Source organism: Erpetoichthys calabaricus, chromosome 2 (genome assembly GCF_900747795.2).
Source record: "Erpetoichthys calabaricus chromosome 2, fErpCal1.3, whole genome shotgun sequence".
Taxonomy (NCBI): domain Eukaryota; kingdom Metazoa; phylum Chordata; class Cladistia; order Polypteriformes; family Polypteridae; genus Erpetoichthys; species Erpetoichthys calabaricus.
In genome coordinates, this window is record NC_041395.2 from 103,267,211 (window position 1) to 103,283,543 (window position 16,333).

Genomic DNA, 16,333 nt, shown 5'->3' on the forward strand with positions numbered 1-16,333 from the left:
TAAATAATATTAAATTAAAGAATGATAATAATACAGGTGAAAAAAACAGACAATAACTATGTATAATGTTAAATATTAACGTTTACCCCCCCTGGTGGAATTAAAGAGTCGCATAGTTTGGGGGAGGAACGATCTCCTCAGTCTGTCAGTGGAGCAGGACAGTGACAGCAGTCTGTCGCTGAAGCTGCTCTTCTGTCTGGAGATGACATTATTTAGTGGATGCAGTGGATTCTCCATAATTGATAGGAGCCTGCTGAGCGCCCTTCGCTCTGCCACAGATGTTAATCCAGCATTGCAGTCACATTAAGTAGTGTGTATACTGACCAGAAACAGGTGCCATTATTGTTTTTCATCAGCACAGACTCTCCCACATGAACACCCAGACAAACATTTCCTGTTTCAAATGCCAATTCCCATGCTTGTCAGTATGATGCCAAAGTTGTTCCAGAAGGCACAACAGCAATCTTTAGGTGGCACGAAAACTTTGTTTTCATTAGATATGAGTTACAAACACAAGTGCTGCCACAGCGGTTAAAAAATTTCATCCTTCCTCTCTTTCAATTGTTTGGATCCATTTTCTTCTCTGTTCCATCACCTGGAAAGCTGTTGAAACTCTGACATGGATGATCTTGTTTAGAATTTGATCACAAAGGGACAACACTGAAGATATACAGGTATTTTGCCAATTCTGCTACAGTTCAGGATGACCAGAAAAGAGTTTACCTGTTGACAATACCTCTCAGAATAAAAAATACATAAGTGTGAAGAGGTCTAGTTGTGCATCTTGTTAAACTACAAACAGGGGCAAATTCAATGTTTCTCACATGAATTTTATTGCATTATCTCAATATATTCAACTCTTCCAGCTACTTTCTAAACTCAATTCTACGTTCAAGGTAGCTGGAGACTTCTCAGCAACATCACCAGCAAAGAAACAACTAAAACTGGATTATTTGCTAGTCTATTGCAGAGTCACACATCTGTCCTCATCCACATCAGCCACTCTAGAGTAGCAAACTATTTTAATCTTTGGAAAGGTGTCAGAAAAAGTGTAATACTCTGTGAAAAAAAAAATCTAGATATATACATGAACCAACCGGGATTCACACCATGAACTCTTCAGTAGAGTGGAAGCAGCAGTAACCATTGCACCATTATGCACTCCACAAATGTACTTCAATTCAATGTGATGTACTGCATTTAAAACCTAAAGAAAGGCACACATTCACCTTAATAAAAGGATAAGTGTGTGTTCATCTGGTTGATGAGTCTCTGTCATTCCAACAGACGTCACATCATATACATTAACACTGCTTTTAAAAATCCCATACTAAATAGCATATAACAGAAGCATATGTATTGCATTTGTCCTTACAACAGATGGCACATCACTAACATTTGCCATAAGTCATTTTATTACTACAATTGTCTGTGATGCTCCATCTGTTGGAATGACAAATAGAATGTACATTATTACTACATGCATTACAAAATACATTGCAGTACGAACATTAACGCCGAGGTCTTCATTGAGTACTTAGATTTCAACTCATATTACTCAGGTAGTACATCTAGTTTTACAATATAATACTGAGCTTCGACTTACTTGCTGAGCTCTTGAGATGTTGCTTCAGCATATCCACATAATTTTTCTTCCTCATGATGCCATCTATTTTGCAATGTGCACCAGTCCTTCCTGCATTAAAGCATCCCACAACATGATACTCCCACCCTCATGCTTGACGTTTGGGATGGTGCTCCTAGGCGTGTAAGCCTCATCCTTTATCCTCCAAACATAACTATGGTCATTATAATCAAACAGTTTAATCTTGTATTTATCTGACCAGAAGACATTTCTCCAAAAGGTAAGATCTTTCCTCCCATGTACCATTGCAAACTGTACTCTGACTTTTTTTATTGTGGCTTGGATCAGTGGCTTCTTCCCTACTGAACAGCCTTTCAGGTTATGTTAATATAGGACTCATTTTAGTGTGGATATAAATACTTGTCTACCTGTTTTCTCCAGCATCTTCACAAGGTCCTTTGCTGTTATTCTGGGATTGATTTGCAGTTTTCTTTCCAAAGTACATTCTTCTCTAAGAAATAGAATGTGTCTCCTTCCTGAGTGGTATGACCACTGTGTGGTCCCATGGTCTTTATACTTGCGTATTATTGTTTGTACAGATGAATGTGGAACCTTCAGGCATTTGGAAATTGTTCCCAAGGATGAACCAGATTTGTGGAGGTCCACAATTTTGTTTCTGAGATCTTGGCTGATTTCTTTTGATTTTCCCATTGTGTCAAGCAAAGAGGCAGTGAGTTTGATGGTAGGCCTTAAGATATATCCACATGTTGACTCCAATTAGACTAATTGGCTATCAGAAGCTAATTGCCTAAAGGCTTGACATGATTTTTTGAAATTTTCCAAGCTGTTTAAAGGCGCAGTTAACCAAGTGTATGTAAACTTGTGACCCAATGGAATTGTGATATAGTCAATAAAAAGTGAAACACTGTCAGTGAACATTGTTGGAAAAAACTACTTTTGCCCTGCTCAAAGCAGATGTCTTAAACAATATGCCAAATGTATAGTTTGTTAGTATAAAATTTGTGGAGGGGTAATAAAGTGAGTTTTAAAGAATTCATCCAAAGTGTATATAAACGTTTGACTTCAACTGTTTGCTTATGTCCTTCTCTCTCCCTACTTTAACTTTTGTCCCTATGGTCTCCTGTCACTTCCATTCGGGCACCATCTTGTGTTTAATAACACTGACAATTCTCTTGTCACACCCAAAGATTTAACACCTTCCTTCCACAAATCATTCGTACCACAAGGCAGAGTCTTCACACTTCACAAGTTCTCAGCTGATGTTATCCAAAAGGACATGGTCTAGCTTTTATTCCTGCTTTCTTCACCCACACCTATACCAGCTGCCAGATCTCTCGCTTCACAACATGTTTCTCTTATTGTGGTTTATTTGTAAAGTTCCTTGATATGTTATTAGTATAGAAAGGACCTATATAAATATTTTACATGCTTGACTAGTAGTATTTTATGCCTTTGTCGTCAGGCTATTGTATAGTTCATGCTATGAGACATAGCATGGAATTTAATACCTCTTTTCAGACTAATAGAAAGATTAACACACTTCAAATAAGGTGAAGTTGTTCAGTAATAACTCCATGGTGGTACTTTGAAAGTATTTTAGCTTATCTCCCACCCATACACAGATAAAGCTAAGTCCTGTAAAAACTGGCCAAAGAAAAATGCTGCTACGTGTCAGATAACCATTAAAAACGCCTCTCTGACACATGTCACTTTATATTAAATTGGTTTTGGGCAGTTCAGTCTCTGCAATAAGAGGCCGCACTGCACTTGGTAACATGTCTCAGCCACCCGAGTTGTGCCCCGTCCCTCACAGCTTCAAGCTTACATACTTTATCAGTACTTCAGAACACAATGCCCGTATGATGTATTCTCGCCTGGAATGTGAAGAGGAGACAAGAAGGAAAAGAAAACATTTTCAACAGGGACCCTTTTGGACGCTTTCCAAGTTTGAAGTTGCTGGTTGATTTGCTTCCCCTGTTTAGCAGGAACGATTTTCAGGTGAAATATTGTTTTTGCTTGTTTTCTCTTTAAACAGCAAATAGCCTCCTGATGTTCTTGGCTTTCCTTGGCTTCCCAGACTTCCAATGCAGATGCTATTTTACAAGTTATTTTAATCTGAAAAACCTGCAAATGCAAAAAACATAATCTTCACTGGTACATAGCGGAGCTGTGGCTAAGCTAAGGGTTAATGGCTTTCATGTAAAGCTCAAATGACTTTCAAATCTGGCAATCATCCAATGAGAGAATTTCCATGGGTGGATGATCACTTCGATATCAATTCTTTCCTCTAGTAAAAGAATGCATGACGGGGAACATTTAAATAATTAGAAAACAGGATTAATTTTAAATTTCAGACACACTTATACGGTCACTTTTCATTTTTTTCAAAGCCACTTCAACTTGTGAGGGTCAAAAGGATGACAACACTTTTAAGAAAATCTCCATTATAAGATGCCCAAACCGTCTTTTGTTGGATTCTTTCAATAGTGCAGAGTGGCATGTCTTGGTTCAAGACACTTCCAGGTTATGGAGCTTCTCAATCTACCCCCAAAAAATTAGCCCTCCACTTCTGGAGGAAAACATATAATTTGTCCCCCTTGTATGTATCATCTCATCCTTTTTATTGTTTCCCACAACACATGGCTAGTGGAGACTGGGAAATAGATTGATTGGGAGCTTTATCTAAAAATTCCTTTCTTGCTACATCACAACATATTACCCAGGGCCTCCAAATGTATTGCAGCTGCGCCAATGCAGTTTCAGTCCCATACTCCCATTACTCAATATGACCCCAAAATAATTGTCCACTGATATCATTTTTGGATTGATTGGGAGGTACTTATTCTGAAATCAGCCCCACTGAGTTAGTTTAGTAGCATCTTCTAATAAAATGGCACAGATTGAGCGTTAATTCATTTAGTACATGATTTTACAGTAAGCACATCCAGACTTTGAGGTAGAAATATCAAAATAAAAACAGATGTTTTTGTTAAAAAATAATGTGAGGCATACATTAATATCCTATATTTAAAGAGCCTACCTTATAATCCAGGTAGAAGTATGTTATGATGACAGGATTCTTACAGAATATTTATGGAACAGTAGGAAGGAGGAAATTAATGTACTAGAAGAGTACAAGGCTAGTGCAGGGCACAAACACAAACACAGCCAGTTTAGAGTGGCCAGTGAAACTGACATCGCTGGAAAGTGAGAGGAACCCAGAGTACTCAATGAAAAACACTCATAGACACAAGTAGAATGAGCACATAGACAGGAACTAGATCTGGATTTCACCCCAGGATTGTAGAACTGTGATGTCGCCAGGCTAAATGTTTTGCCATCATGTTTATTCTGTACAATGATAAACTAATTTATTTAAAAACATACTGTGGCTTTAATCTATATCTGTCAATCTATTTATACAATCACTGAGCAAATGATAAGGAATACCTGTGCATCTGCTTATGTATGCAATCATCTAATAAGCCAATCATGTGGCAGAAACACCAATGCATAAAGACATGCAATACAGGTCAGGAACTTCAGTTAATTTTCACATCAAAAACCCAGAATGTGGAATAATGTGATATCAGTGATTTCGGCTGTGGTATGACTGTTGGTGCCAGATTGAGTATTGGTGGTTGGTGCTGGTTTGAGTATTTCTACACCTGCTCATCTCCTAGGATTTTTCTGTACAAGAATGCTGTGGAAAACGAAAAACAATCAGTTAGTGTCAGCTCTGCCGACAGAAATGCCTTGTTGAAAAGAGAAGTCAATGTAGTATGGCCAGACTAGTTCAAGCTGACAGGAAAGCTACAGTAACTCAGAGAACCACTGTGAAGAACTGGTGAGCAGAAAAGCATCTCAGAGTGGTTCCACTCCTGTCAGCCAAGAACAGAAAGCTGAGGCTTCAGTGTGCACAGGGTTAGCAAAACTGGACATTTAAGGACTGGAGAAACTCCTGGTCCAGTGAATCTTGATTTCTGCTGAAGTACAAAGATAGCAGAATCGGAATTTTGGCACCAACAGCATGAATCCATACATCCAAACTCTCTCTTGTCTACAGTCCAGGCTGGTGGGTGGTGGTGTAATCATTTTGGGAATGTTTTCTCGGGACACTTTGGGCCCATTAATATCAATCAATCATTGTTTGAATGCCACAGCCAATTTGAGTATTGTATGCTAACCATGTGCATTCCTTAATGGCCACAATTTATCCATCTTATAAAGGCTACTTCCAGCATGATAAAGCATTATTTCACACAACAAAAGTAATCTCAAAGTGGTTTCATGAACACGACAGTGAGTTCAGTGTTATTCAGTGGTCTTCCCATTCACCAGATCTGAATCCAATAGAATACCTTCTGGATGTGGTAGAACTACAGTAGACATTTGCAGCATGAATGTACAGAGCTGACAAATCTGCAGAACAACCATAAAAAATAAGAAAGGAGTAAAAAACAATTATTATCATAGTGGTCATTAGAACAAAGCGACATATACAAAAACACAAATAGACGGTTTAAACATTTGAACAAAATGTATTGAAAAAGAACCTTCAACTGAATGTTTTCTCGTTTGCAAAACACCAATCCCCTGTTCAAGCAATATTTACTCTTTGCAGATTACACTTTTTTTTTTTTCAATCAGGTATTATTTTTAAATTTTGTTTTGTACTTCAGGGCCATCAGTACAAAATTCTTCCATAAGAACTTTCTTTATTTTTGCTTAATCTATTACATAACTCGCAGTTTTCTAATATAGACAGTCCAAGAGCTATGTATAAAAGCACATTTCAGTATTTAAAAAAAACAGAATTCAAATCTTGGCTACTTTATGCTTATGATTCTTTTATTTTAATTTATGGTGAAAAAATACAAAGCAATTTGGATTTCATATTTGAATAATTGCAGAGAAATTGCACTATTTTAAATATTTACAGTTCAGGCATTCAGGGCCTCAGAGAACTGAAAGGAATTTCCTTTGTTTTCATTTTCAGTTCAGCTGAACTTTACTTAGGACACCCTCAGCTAACTGGTAGTGGTGAATATGCTCAAAGTGCAAGTGAACAAGTAAAGCAATCTGAAATATGTTTTAAAATTGAGGTGAGATGAACCCCATAAAAGCCAAGTGTATGAACCGGATATACAGGGTGCCACCTTTGCAATGCTAAGACTTCCAGTATATCCTTCTAAAGCAGGTTTTAGCATTAAACAGATGTCATTTTTATCAGTTTTTTCTTTTACAAAATAAAGATATTATGTATGTGTTATTTTACACCCCCATGAGATTATGAGGTCGCTGGAAAGGGTTGTGTGGCGCTCGATATCTATGCAAAAGGACGAAGGACCAAGTCTTTAGAGTCCTGGTGCTTCCTGTCTTGCTATTTGGTTGCGAGACTTGGACACTATCCAGTGACCTGAGACGAAGACTGGACTCATTTGGTACTGTGTCTCTTTGGAGAATCCTTAGGTACCACTGGTTTGACTTTGTGTTGAATGAGCGGTTGCTCATGGATTTCCGAATAAGGCACATTACCTGCATTGTGAGGGAGCATCCATTACAGCACTACAGCCATGTGACACGATTCCCCAAGGGTGATATAGCTCGCAGGATCCTGAATGTTAAGGACCCGAGTGGCTGGACCAGGCCAAGGGGATGGGCTGTGGCATATAGAGGGTAATTTCCGGAGGGTGGGACTGGACCACGTGTCTGCCTGAGGGGTTGCCAACCAGGATCCCGAAATGTTTCGTCGTGTGGTGGGTGCTGCAACGCGCTGTACCAGTGCATGCTCCTCAACCTGACCTGACCTGACCTGTTATTTTATAGAAACTGAGTCACAAAACACTTTCACTGGGTTATACTGTAGGTTGAGATCAGACTTTACACTGCAGTTAGCACGTATTTCTCTATGATGTAATAAAAGCCCAGAAATCATTAACAAACATGAGCTGTTAGCTCTGTTGTTCTTATAATAGTTAAGAAAACATACTGTATATCCCTTCATCAAATACTGAACCTGCTCCATCCATTTTAGGGTTGGAGTGTAACCTTGAAGGAATTTGGCACAAGATGGGGACCAAACTTATCAAAACTAGGATGGCCAAAGAAGTAAGAAAAATATACAGTATATTATCTTGTTAAACAGTCAAGTGTGGGTAGAATTACTTAAACAATACAAAGAATAGTTCTTTGCTTTTTTGGTTTTATTTTAGACAAAATAAATTAACGTATAATTCTGATCAACTGATGTACAAAATATTATTTCTGTTATATTCCAATTCTAAATTGGCTCTGTATGAGTATGTGCCCTTTGATAGGCTGAAACTCCACCTAGAGTTGGTTCCTGCCTTGTGCTTGATGGAGCTGCAACATGATAATTGTACTAAACAAGTTTGAAAATGGATAGATAGGTGCAAGAATGGGAAAAGGGATATTTAATTTTATATTTTATACATAATTATTGCAAGAAAGGTATAGGATAGAACAAGTTAAAAATGGTTACAGAAAAATACATATCTTAGGTTTGAGTACTATACTCAACTGCTTTGTGTTCAGACTACCAAGTAATTAAAAAATTCACAAAGAAAATAGCAAAAAACATAAGTGCAGAGATGCAATTACAGCTGTATTTTCACAGATATGAAAACACATTAAGGCAGCTAAGGAGAAAGTTTTGTGCTCAAAGCTTTTAAATTATTGTACGCTGTGAAGTGAAATATTATTCATTTAACAATTATTTCTGAAGGTGTTTGACATGAAGGTGTTTTGACATGAAAGAGAACAGCTAACACTGCCTCTGCAGTATGTCGTGTTTCACTTCCACTATTATGTTTCAGTGTATGTTTCTTGACTCAAAATTTAGACTGACACCATTACCCAGTGATTAGTACTATTGCTTTTAGGCTCTAGGGATTGGGCTTTCATTCCTGTTCTATTCAAGAAGTGGGATTTGAACAGTTTGTCCATTGGTTTTTACCACGTACTATAGTTTTCTACAAAAGTTTTGCATTTTAGGTTAAATATCAGTCTGTAAACAGTCTCAGGATATTATTATTATTATTAGTAGTAGTACTAGTAATTGTATTGTCATGTGTACAGAGTACAGTGAAATTCTTACATGCATGTCTGACTATGCAACCTATTATCACTCTACAGCCCTACAATAAATAAGATTGTATTAAAATACATAATTTAACAGAATCATGAATCAGCTTACATAATATGTTACTTACATCTGTTTTCATATATACTGTGTATGTACATGTATGAGGTGCTAGAAGTAATAGCGGCTGTAGTAGTAGTATTGTCATGTGTACAGAGAATGTGTTCTTTATGATGGTTCCGTTCCTGACAGATTACTGTTTTGCACTTAATACCAGTGAGGTAGTGATGCAATCCATTTAATGTGGGAAGTTGGAATTTCCAAGTTCTTAGTCAGCATTTTCAACTGAAATGCCCCCTTAAGTCAGATTTCCAACTTGGAAACTTGGGGCTAGTCTGTCAGTGACAAACACCACAAACTTTGATGAAAGCTGTAGTATTATACAGTTTATTAACACTTCTGTCTATTTGTGTCTCATTAAATCAGTTGTACACACAGTACTGTCCAACTCCTATCTGTGGACATGTTGGTACAGGATATTTAAAATGTTGTGTAATGAGTTGTTATCAATTACTAATTTTTTATGATGGCGCAAACACAACAAAAATTTTTGTGGGCGCATCCATATTGGTTTTCTGAATGTTTTACTGGAATGCGGTGTTAAAAGATAAGGCAGTAGACAACAAAAAGGTTTGGGGATGGCCACTCCATGTACTTGAAAAACAGTATTAATAAAGAAACGCATCTTTAAAGATTGAAGTCCAAAAGAGAACTGAGCTAACAGGATGAGTCTGGTCTATAAATATGGCTGAAACAGGCAGAGGTGGGATCAGGGAATCCAGAACAGAAAGTAATGTTGCCTGTAGGTGGATTCAAGATACCGAAAGTGATCTCATCATAGGGTGCCTGAAGTGATTTCATCAGTGGGTATACCAGAGGTGACATGTCATTGAGGGGCTAAGTCTTCAGCTGGTCTGCACAGGAACAGAATTAGAAATAATAATAATAATTCTTTACATTTATATAGAAAGGATCAGATGACAGGGTTAACCCCTGATCTGACTGAGAAACAACACATTTGAGCCCGTAAACCATCTCCCACGTGCACGGGTGTGAGACTGATCAACATGGGTGTGACTTCATTCCAAGCTCTGACATTTGACTTCTGAGGTAAATGGAACACAGCACAAGTCCCAGCCTAATTGCAATTTTGTAATTGAAAAAGGTATCACAGAAAATGGGTATCTATTCAAGCTTAATAAAATGTTTTGAGAAGAGCAATGGTTATATCTTCAGAAGACACTGCCTTTCACTGCATTATCAAGCAACTGCTTCTGTACAAGGAGTGCTTCACTTGAGGAAATTAATGGATGTATTTTCCAATACATTAGAAAAGTGTATGGTGCCTACTGTCACCCAATTATTACTTATACAATATGTATGTTTTCTATTTGAAAACCATATCTCATAACATATAACACTATCCATCAATCTATTATAAAAGCTACTGAATCCTTTTTATGACTTATGGGGGATGTCAGGCATGAGTACTTAGGAGTTATTTTCAGGGCTCTCACCAGACAAGCAGGTCCACCCCAGACCAGGACAGGGTGCTGTTTTAACTCAGTCTTCTCCTTCCACAGACTAGAAGCTCAGTGGCCGGAGGAACAGTGACCTCACTTCTGCTTCCTACTCCAAACATTGCCTCTTCCAGACACCAACATTTCAAAAGACTCACCAACTGTAAGCAGATGCTCATTTGATCCAGAAGTCCAGTCTGAGCATTAGACACTCTTTCGTTTGCTTTTTTTTCTAAATTCCATCATTTTTTGTGACTTTTGTACCATTGAGTGTCTGTACTTTTTTTTGAACATTTTTCACTTTCAGTTATATAGGGTTTGTCAGGTGACTCTCCAACAATCTGCTTATACAGTACTCATGAATTTCTCTCTACAGCATAAAGAAGGGACCAACCCTGGACAGGTCACCAGCCAATCACTCTGCTTATGAAGAACATTATTATTTTCATTACTCAAACAATATTGGCAGTACTTCTTTCAATTTTAGAAATTTTTGCACCAAGAGTTTTGACTCATTTCAGCATAAATTCATTTTAACAGGGTTCTGGACAGCTGTAAAGTTTGAAAGATACCTTAAAAGTATCAAGATGCACAACAAATTTTGACAAAGTCATTAAAGTATGATTTCTTACAGCATATCAGCCTGCTCAGCCTTTCTGAATGTTTACATGTGTGCAAAACGCAGGTAAAAAGGGGTCTTCTGGGCTGTAATATGGTAGTTCTCAAACTCAATCCTGGGTCTCCAGTGGCTACTGTTTTTCTTTCCAAACAGTTTTGATGTTAAAGGCCAAACTCTGCTGTTAATTGAACTTGATATTTAAATAGAGGGCCTGTCCCTGCTCCCAGACTGCAATCTTGTAAATTCCCAATTGTGTACATTTTACTTATCTAAGAAATACAACAGAACTATTCTTTGGTGAAAAAAAAAAAAAAACAACATTTATGTCATAGGAATCTGCCCATTTATTTTTTCCTATGCTTAATTCACTTGCTTGTAAACATTTTAAATTCATGATTTTATGCATTCATTCATTTTCTAGAACTATGTATTCAATTCACTTAAGACCTTCATGCTATGCAGTAATTACAAAAATATGCAATAATGTACAAATGTACAAATTCCAACTGTCTTAGGTAATCTGCATTCTGAAAAATGTAATTCAATAATGAAACGAAAAAAAGACATCTGAAAATACATTAATCATGTGTGATGAAATATCTACTTCAAGTCAGACCAATGCCTTACTAAGGGAAAGAAAGTACTGGTGAATCAAAATGAGTACTGTATTACACTTAATTAAAAGGCAAGGTTAGAACATAATATGAAACACAATAATGATTTTATTCTCCTTTTCTTATTATCTTACACTTATTTTTGCAAAGGGTTAAAGAGGCCGGAGTTTCAAATTTGCTCTGAGTACAACATGAAAATCAGTGTTGGATTGGATAATAATCCATTCTGGAGTACATTCATTCACATGCACACACACACACACACACACACACAAGTGCACCCACACACACATTAAAGGACCAATTAAGAGTCACCAATCAACCTAATTCTCATGCCTTTGTCATATGGGAGGAAACTACTTTAACTGTAGAAAATCCACCCAGTCAAAGTTCAAGCTGGGATCTAAAGTCAGGGGTTGATTGCTCTGAAGCAGAGTGGGGGTGCCAAAGAGACTGGGGTTCAAGTCCTGGGTTTGCCCAGTGTCCACATAATTTTCCTTCTTCAGTCCAAAAAATATGCAGGTTAGGGGGAGTGGCAATGTTTAATTGGTCTTTGTATGTATATGTATTCACCTTGCAATGTTCAGAGATTGTTCCTGCTTTCTGCCTGATGCTTCCTGGGATAGTGGCTTAAGAAAACAAATAGATGGATAAAAATATATTTAACATATTTTAAAATAATATAATGTAAAATATATTAGTATTTATTATATTTTTAATACTGTACACTCTAAATCTAAGTTATAATTAACTGTACAATTTATTTTAGAATTTTATTTTTCTAGGTACCTGTTATTTTTTGTATATTTTAAAAATATATTAAAAAGACATATTTACCACAATACTGTGCACATGAATTCAAGATCCTCCCACCTCTCTCGCTCATTTATTAGTCAAGAATCCTGTCTTCAATTCAATCACTCAGTATTCTGTGTATTATGTCTTTCCTATTGACATTTAACACAGAGTTTTCAAGAAGTGACTGTTGATATTTTTGCAAAAAATTCACAGATTGTGCCTGTTTTGACCATACAAATGGATAAGACATGTGGATTATATAACATAAGTTATGTGCAAATTTTTTTTCCCATTGACTTTTTTCACAGTTAGCTAATATCCAGAGCAAGTAGAATATTAAAAAAAAATTGGAAATGGGGTATTTCTTCAACCTGGAATTGAAACATCATCCCAAACGATCTCTCATAGGGTCTTTATTATACTGAGTCATGTGCTAAAGACAAAAAGTAAACAAGTACATGCAAGTAAAAAGGCTGTAAACTACATCTATGTAAATTGATGGAGTGACCTGCTTTAAGCACTTTTAGTGAGTTTAGTGAGGGAGTCAAAAATAAATTGGAGTCATTGGGTAGACTGTGTTTAGCTTTGGCAGGTAAGATATGTATGATATGTGATTGGTCTGGATACACAGTATATTGTATGTCTTTTACACTCCATATTTGTACATTGGTTTTTTACAATATATTAAATGTTATATATTTTTAGATTATATCTGAAATATATAAGTATTTGAGTAACATACATGTTACATTATATTTAAAGATTTGTCCCCATATTTTCCATTGCAATATAGTTTGTTTTTGTTAAGGGTGCCCGGTTCTGTGACTACAGGTTCAGGCTATTCCCCCGGGGTGTTCCGAGAAATAACTGAAATATAATAATGTGTTCTGGTTTTAACAGGCTGCCCACCTAAAAAAAAGTTTTGATTTTGCAGCAAACAATACCTCTGCCGACGCAGACATCAAGCCATAAATTACACAAAGGAGAAGCAACACCCTCTATGCTTCGTAAAGCTGTATATCAAAAAATGTGTAGTCATTTCTTGTAGAAACATTTCCGTTTATTTGTAAATCTCAACGTCCCTGATCCCTCTCTGATGGTGATAATGAGACAATGCAGGCATTAAACAAATGATGACAGGAGTTTATTTATGCGTGGGCATGAGTTAACACCCAGACATACCTGTTATACAAATATCCCGGTGTGGAAAATCGAACATCTCTTTACCCTACGTGCGGTGGGTTGGCACCCTGCCCGGGATTGGTTCCTGCCTTGTGCCCTGTGTTGGCTGGGATTGGCTCCAGCAGACCCCCGTGACCCTGTATTCGGATTCAGCGGGTTGGAAAATGGATGGATGGATGGATCTTTACCCTACGTGTGCTAAGTTCCGGAGACACTCTCGGTAGCGGCGACTCTAACGCTGAATATAATGCGACAACTTCTTCCTTAGGAAGGCTACTCATTTTAAACTGGAGCCGCGAATTTGTGCACTGCCTGCAGTATAACGTATCACTGAATATTACAAGAAGCTGTTACAATATTACGTATATTTCTATAATTAATGAATGACGTGGGACGTTAAATAAAAGAAACAAACGATGGCAAAACCGCAGGGCCGGAAGTAAAGCAAGCAGTATTTGTAAACGCGAGGGTCGCCGTCATCTCTGACCTTTCACCTACTTCACAGGGCTCGGAGGGAGCGGTTGGTGTAAAGCTGTGTTAAAGCAGTTCATTGGAGTCAGTGCATGTCGACGTGAGCCAGGTAACATAACTGTTTGTAATTAATATTATGACTGGTACTTTATAGGATGTGTGCCTATCCGGCCGTCGCGAGCAAATTAAAAACCGTTCAAAATGGAAAGGCGCGTGAACTCGCAGCCAAAACAGCTGCTAGGAGATCGAGTGCGCGCGCGCGCGCTGCCTGGCGCTCAGGCCTCGGCTGAAAGGTCAGAGTGACTGCGCGATGGGGTCGGCTGGCAGGCAAGCAGTGCTGAGATAACAGAGTTAAAGGCTACTGTCAATGTGAACTTTATTATTGGTGGAGTAGATTTCATAAGGTGAGACTTATAAGAACCATAAAATCAAACATACATGTTCTCATTAACTAAATGTGAAGTTTGCATTGAGTTACCTTTACAGATGATTTTTACATTTTGTTTAGCAGGTTATTTTTAAATGGCAGCACGTGAATGACATTTATTTTAAAATTCGTGACGTGTACATGAAAAAAAAAAACTCTCAACAACACTCACAGTTGTCTTTACCAGTATGTAATACCTGTTTGGCCAGTTCTGCAATTTTGCCATGGTGCATAACGTATTGGTGAAATGAAAGCTGGCACTGCTTCTTTATGGGAAATTAAGTAGTACTAGGGTGTTGTACCGTGTTAGCCATTATGAATGTAGAGAAAAGCCAAGCAAAATGACACCTTTTATTGGCTAACTAGAAAGATTACAATATGCAAGCTTTCGAGGCAACTCAGGCCCCTTCTTCAGGCAAGATGTAAACATGATTACATCTTGCCTGAAGAAGGGGCCTGAGTTGCCTCGAAAGCTTGCATATTGTAATCTTTCTAGTTAGCCAATAAAAGGTGTCATTTTGCTTGGGAAATTAAGGTAATGCTAAAACAAATTTTACAACTGGTACATTATTTAGTTGGTTACAGTGCCTGTCTAGTAAATGGAAGATTCTGAGTTTGAGGCTACATCTACATTACTATGTTTTCATTTAAATACAGTGTTTTTAAAATGAAAACCAGCTCTACCTACACCGGTTTTTTCACAATGTTTACAAAAGTAACTGTCCAAACTAAAAAGACTGAAAACTTATATGATGTTGAACTTCACCTACACTGAGGATGTGTGTGTTGGTGGAAAAATCCTTTGAAGGGGTAGTAATAGTGCCAGTTATGGACTTTATCGCAAATCTATAGTAACTAGTATTTTATTTGCCTTTTGTGCATGCACGCAACATTCAAACAGTACAAAATGCAATTTAGATGCATAGATGTAAGCAACAGAACAAATGCCATAGAAAGCACCTCCTCTGTGCCCAAAATTTTGGAATATGGTTTTCTTCAGTAAAGGATGACCAGTAATGTAATGAGCAGAATCCAATGAGGAAAAGGCAACCTAATAAACACAAACAAATCAGAGCCTGATTAGAGTCTACGTTTTCAAAACTCTTCATTTTTACCTTTCAGCACTGCAGCGCTGAGCTGGCGTTTTTCTTAAGTCTGCATTTTCAGGGGTTAAAATCTTCAGAGTAGTGTGGACAAAAAGCAAAAATTGAGACTAATATCTGCATTTTTAAACAAAAACATAGTAGTGTGGACATAGCCTGAGTCTCAGCAGTGGGTCTCAGACAATACTCTTTCTGTTATTGTCAAATCACTCTTTCCATGGTGGACTGCATCCTATCCTGAGCTAGCTCATTATTTCTGCTCAGTGTTGTTGCAGTAGTACATTTTTATACTGTGAATTGGATAAAAGGTTTGGAAGATTGTTGGATCAAATTCTTACTTTTTGGTAGTGCATTGTAATTAATCGTTTATTGTGTGTTATTTTAATTGGCAAGTCCAAACTGGCCCAGTATGGGTGTGTGAGCAATGCTTTGTGATACACTGGCACTCTGTCCAAGGGTGATTACATCTTTACCATTAATGCCGTGTTAGGCTCTGGCTACTCACAACTTTGAATTGCATAAGCAGAGGTTGAAAAGGAATAAATTAATATTGTAATAGAGACTGTCAGGATGGTATTGGTGGACTGATTCTTCTGTCAAGTGGTAGCCATTGTTTCTAACTTAATTGTACATTCAACAGACAAACAGTGCACTGACACAACATGTAAGATGTGCCAGAACTGCAGGCCATCTTTAATGCAGTTGCATAAATATAGGATTAGAAGAAAATGCACAAAATCCAGCCTAGTAATGTTTTAGTCACACAGAAAAAAAAGCAGAATGATTCTTAAAACACTTATTTGTCATGCCCACTCCAGAGTATGTTGA

General features: G+C 37.4%; 1 protein-coding gene across 1 annotated transcript in view; it reads left to right on the forward strand.

Moving 5' to 3' along the window:
* Positions 1 to 13,737: 13,737 nt before the first annotated feature.
* Positions 13,738 to 16,333, forward strand: part of bbox1 (butyrobetaine (gamma), 2-oxoglutarate dioxygenase (gamma-butyrobetaine hydroxylase) 1) — a 105,622-nt gene continuing 103,026 nt past the window's right edge. Inside the window, exon 1 of the mRNA XM_028794218.2 lies at positions 13,738 to 14,084. The gene's annotated coding sequence lies outside the window, so the exon portion shown is untranslated. The remainder of the gene's footprint in view (positions 14,085 to 16,333) is intronic.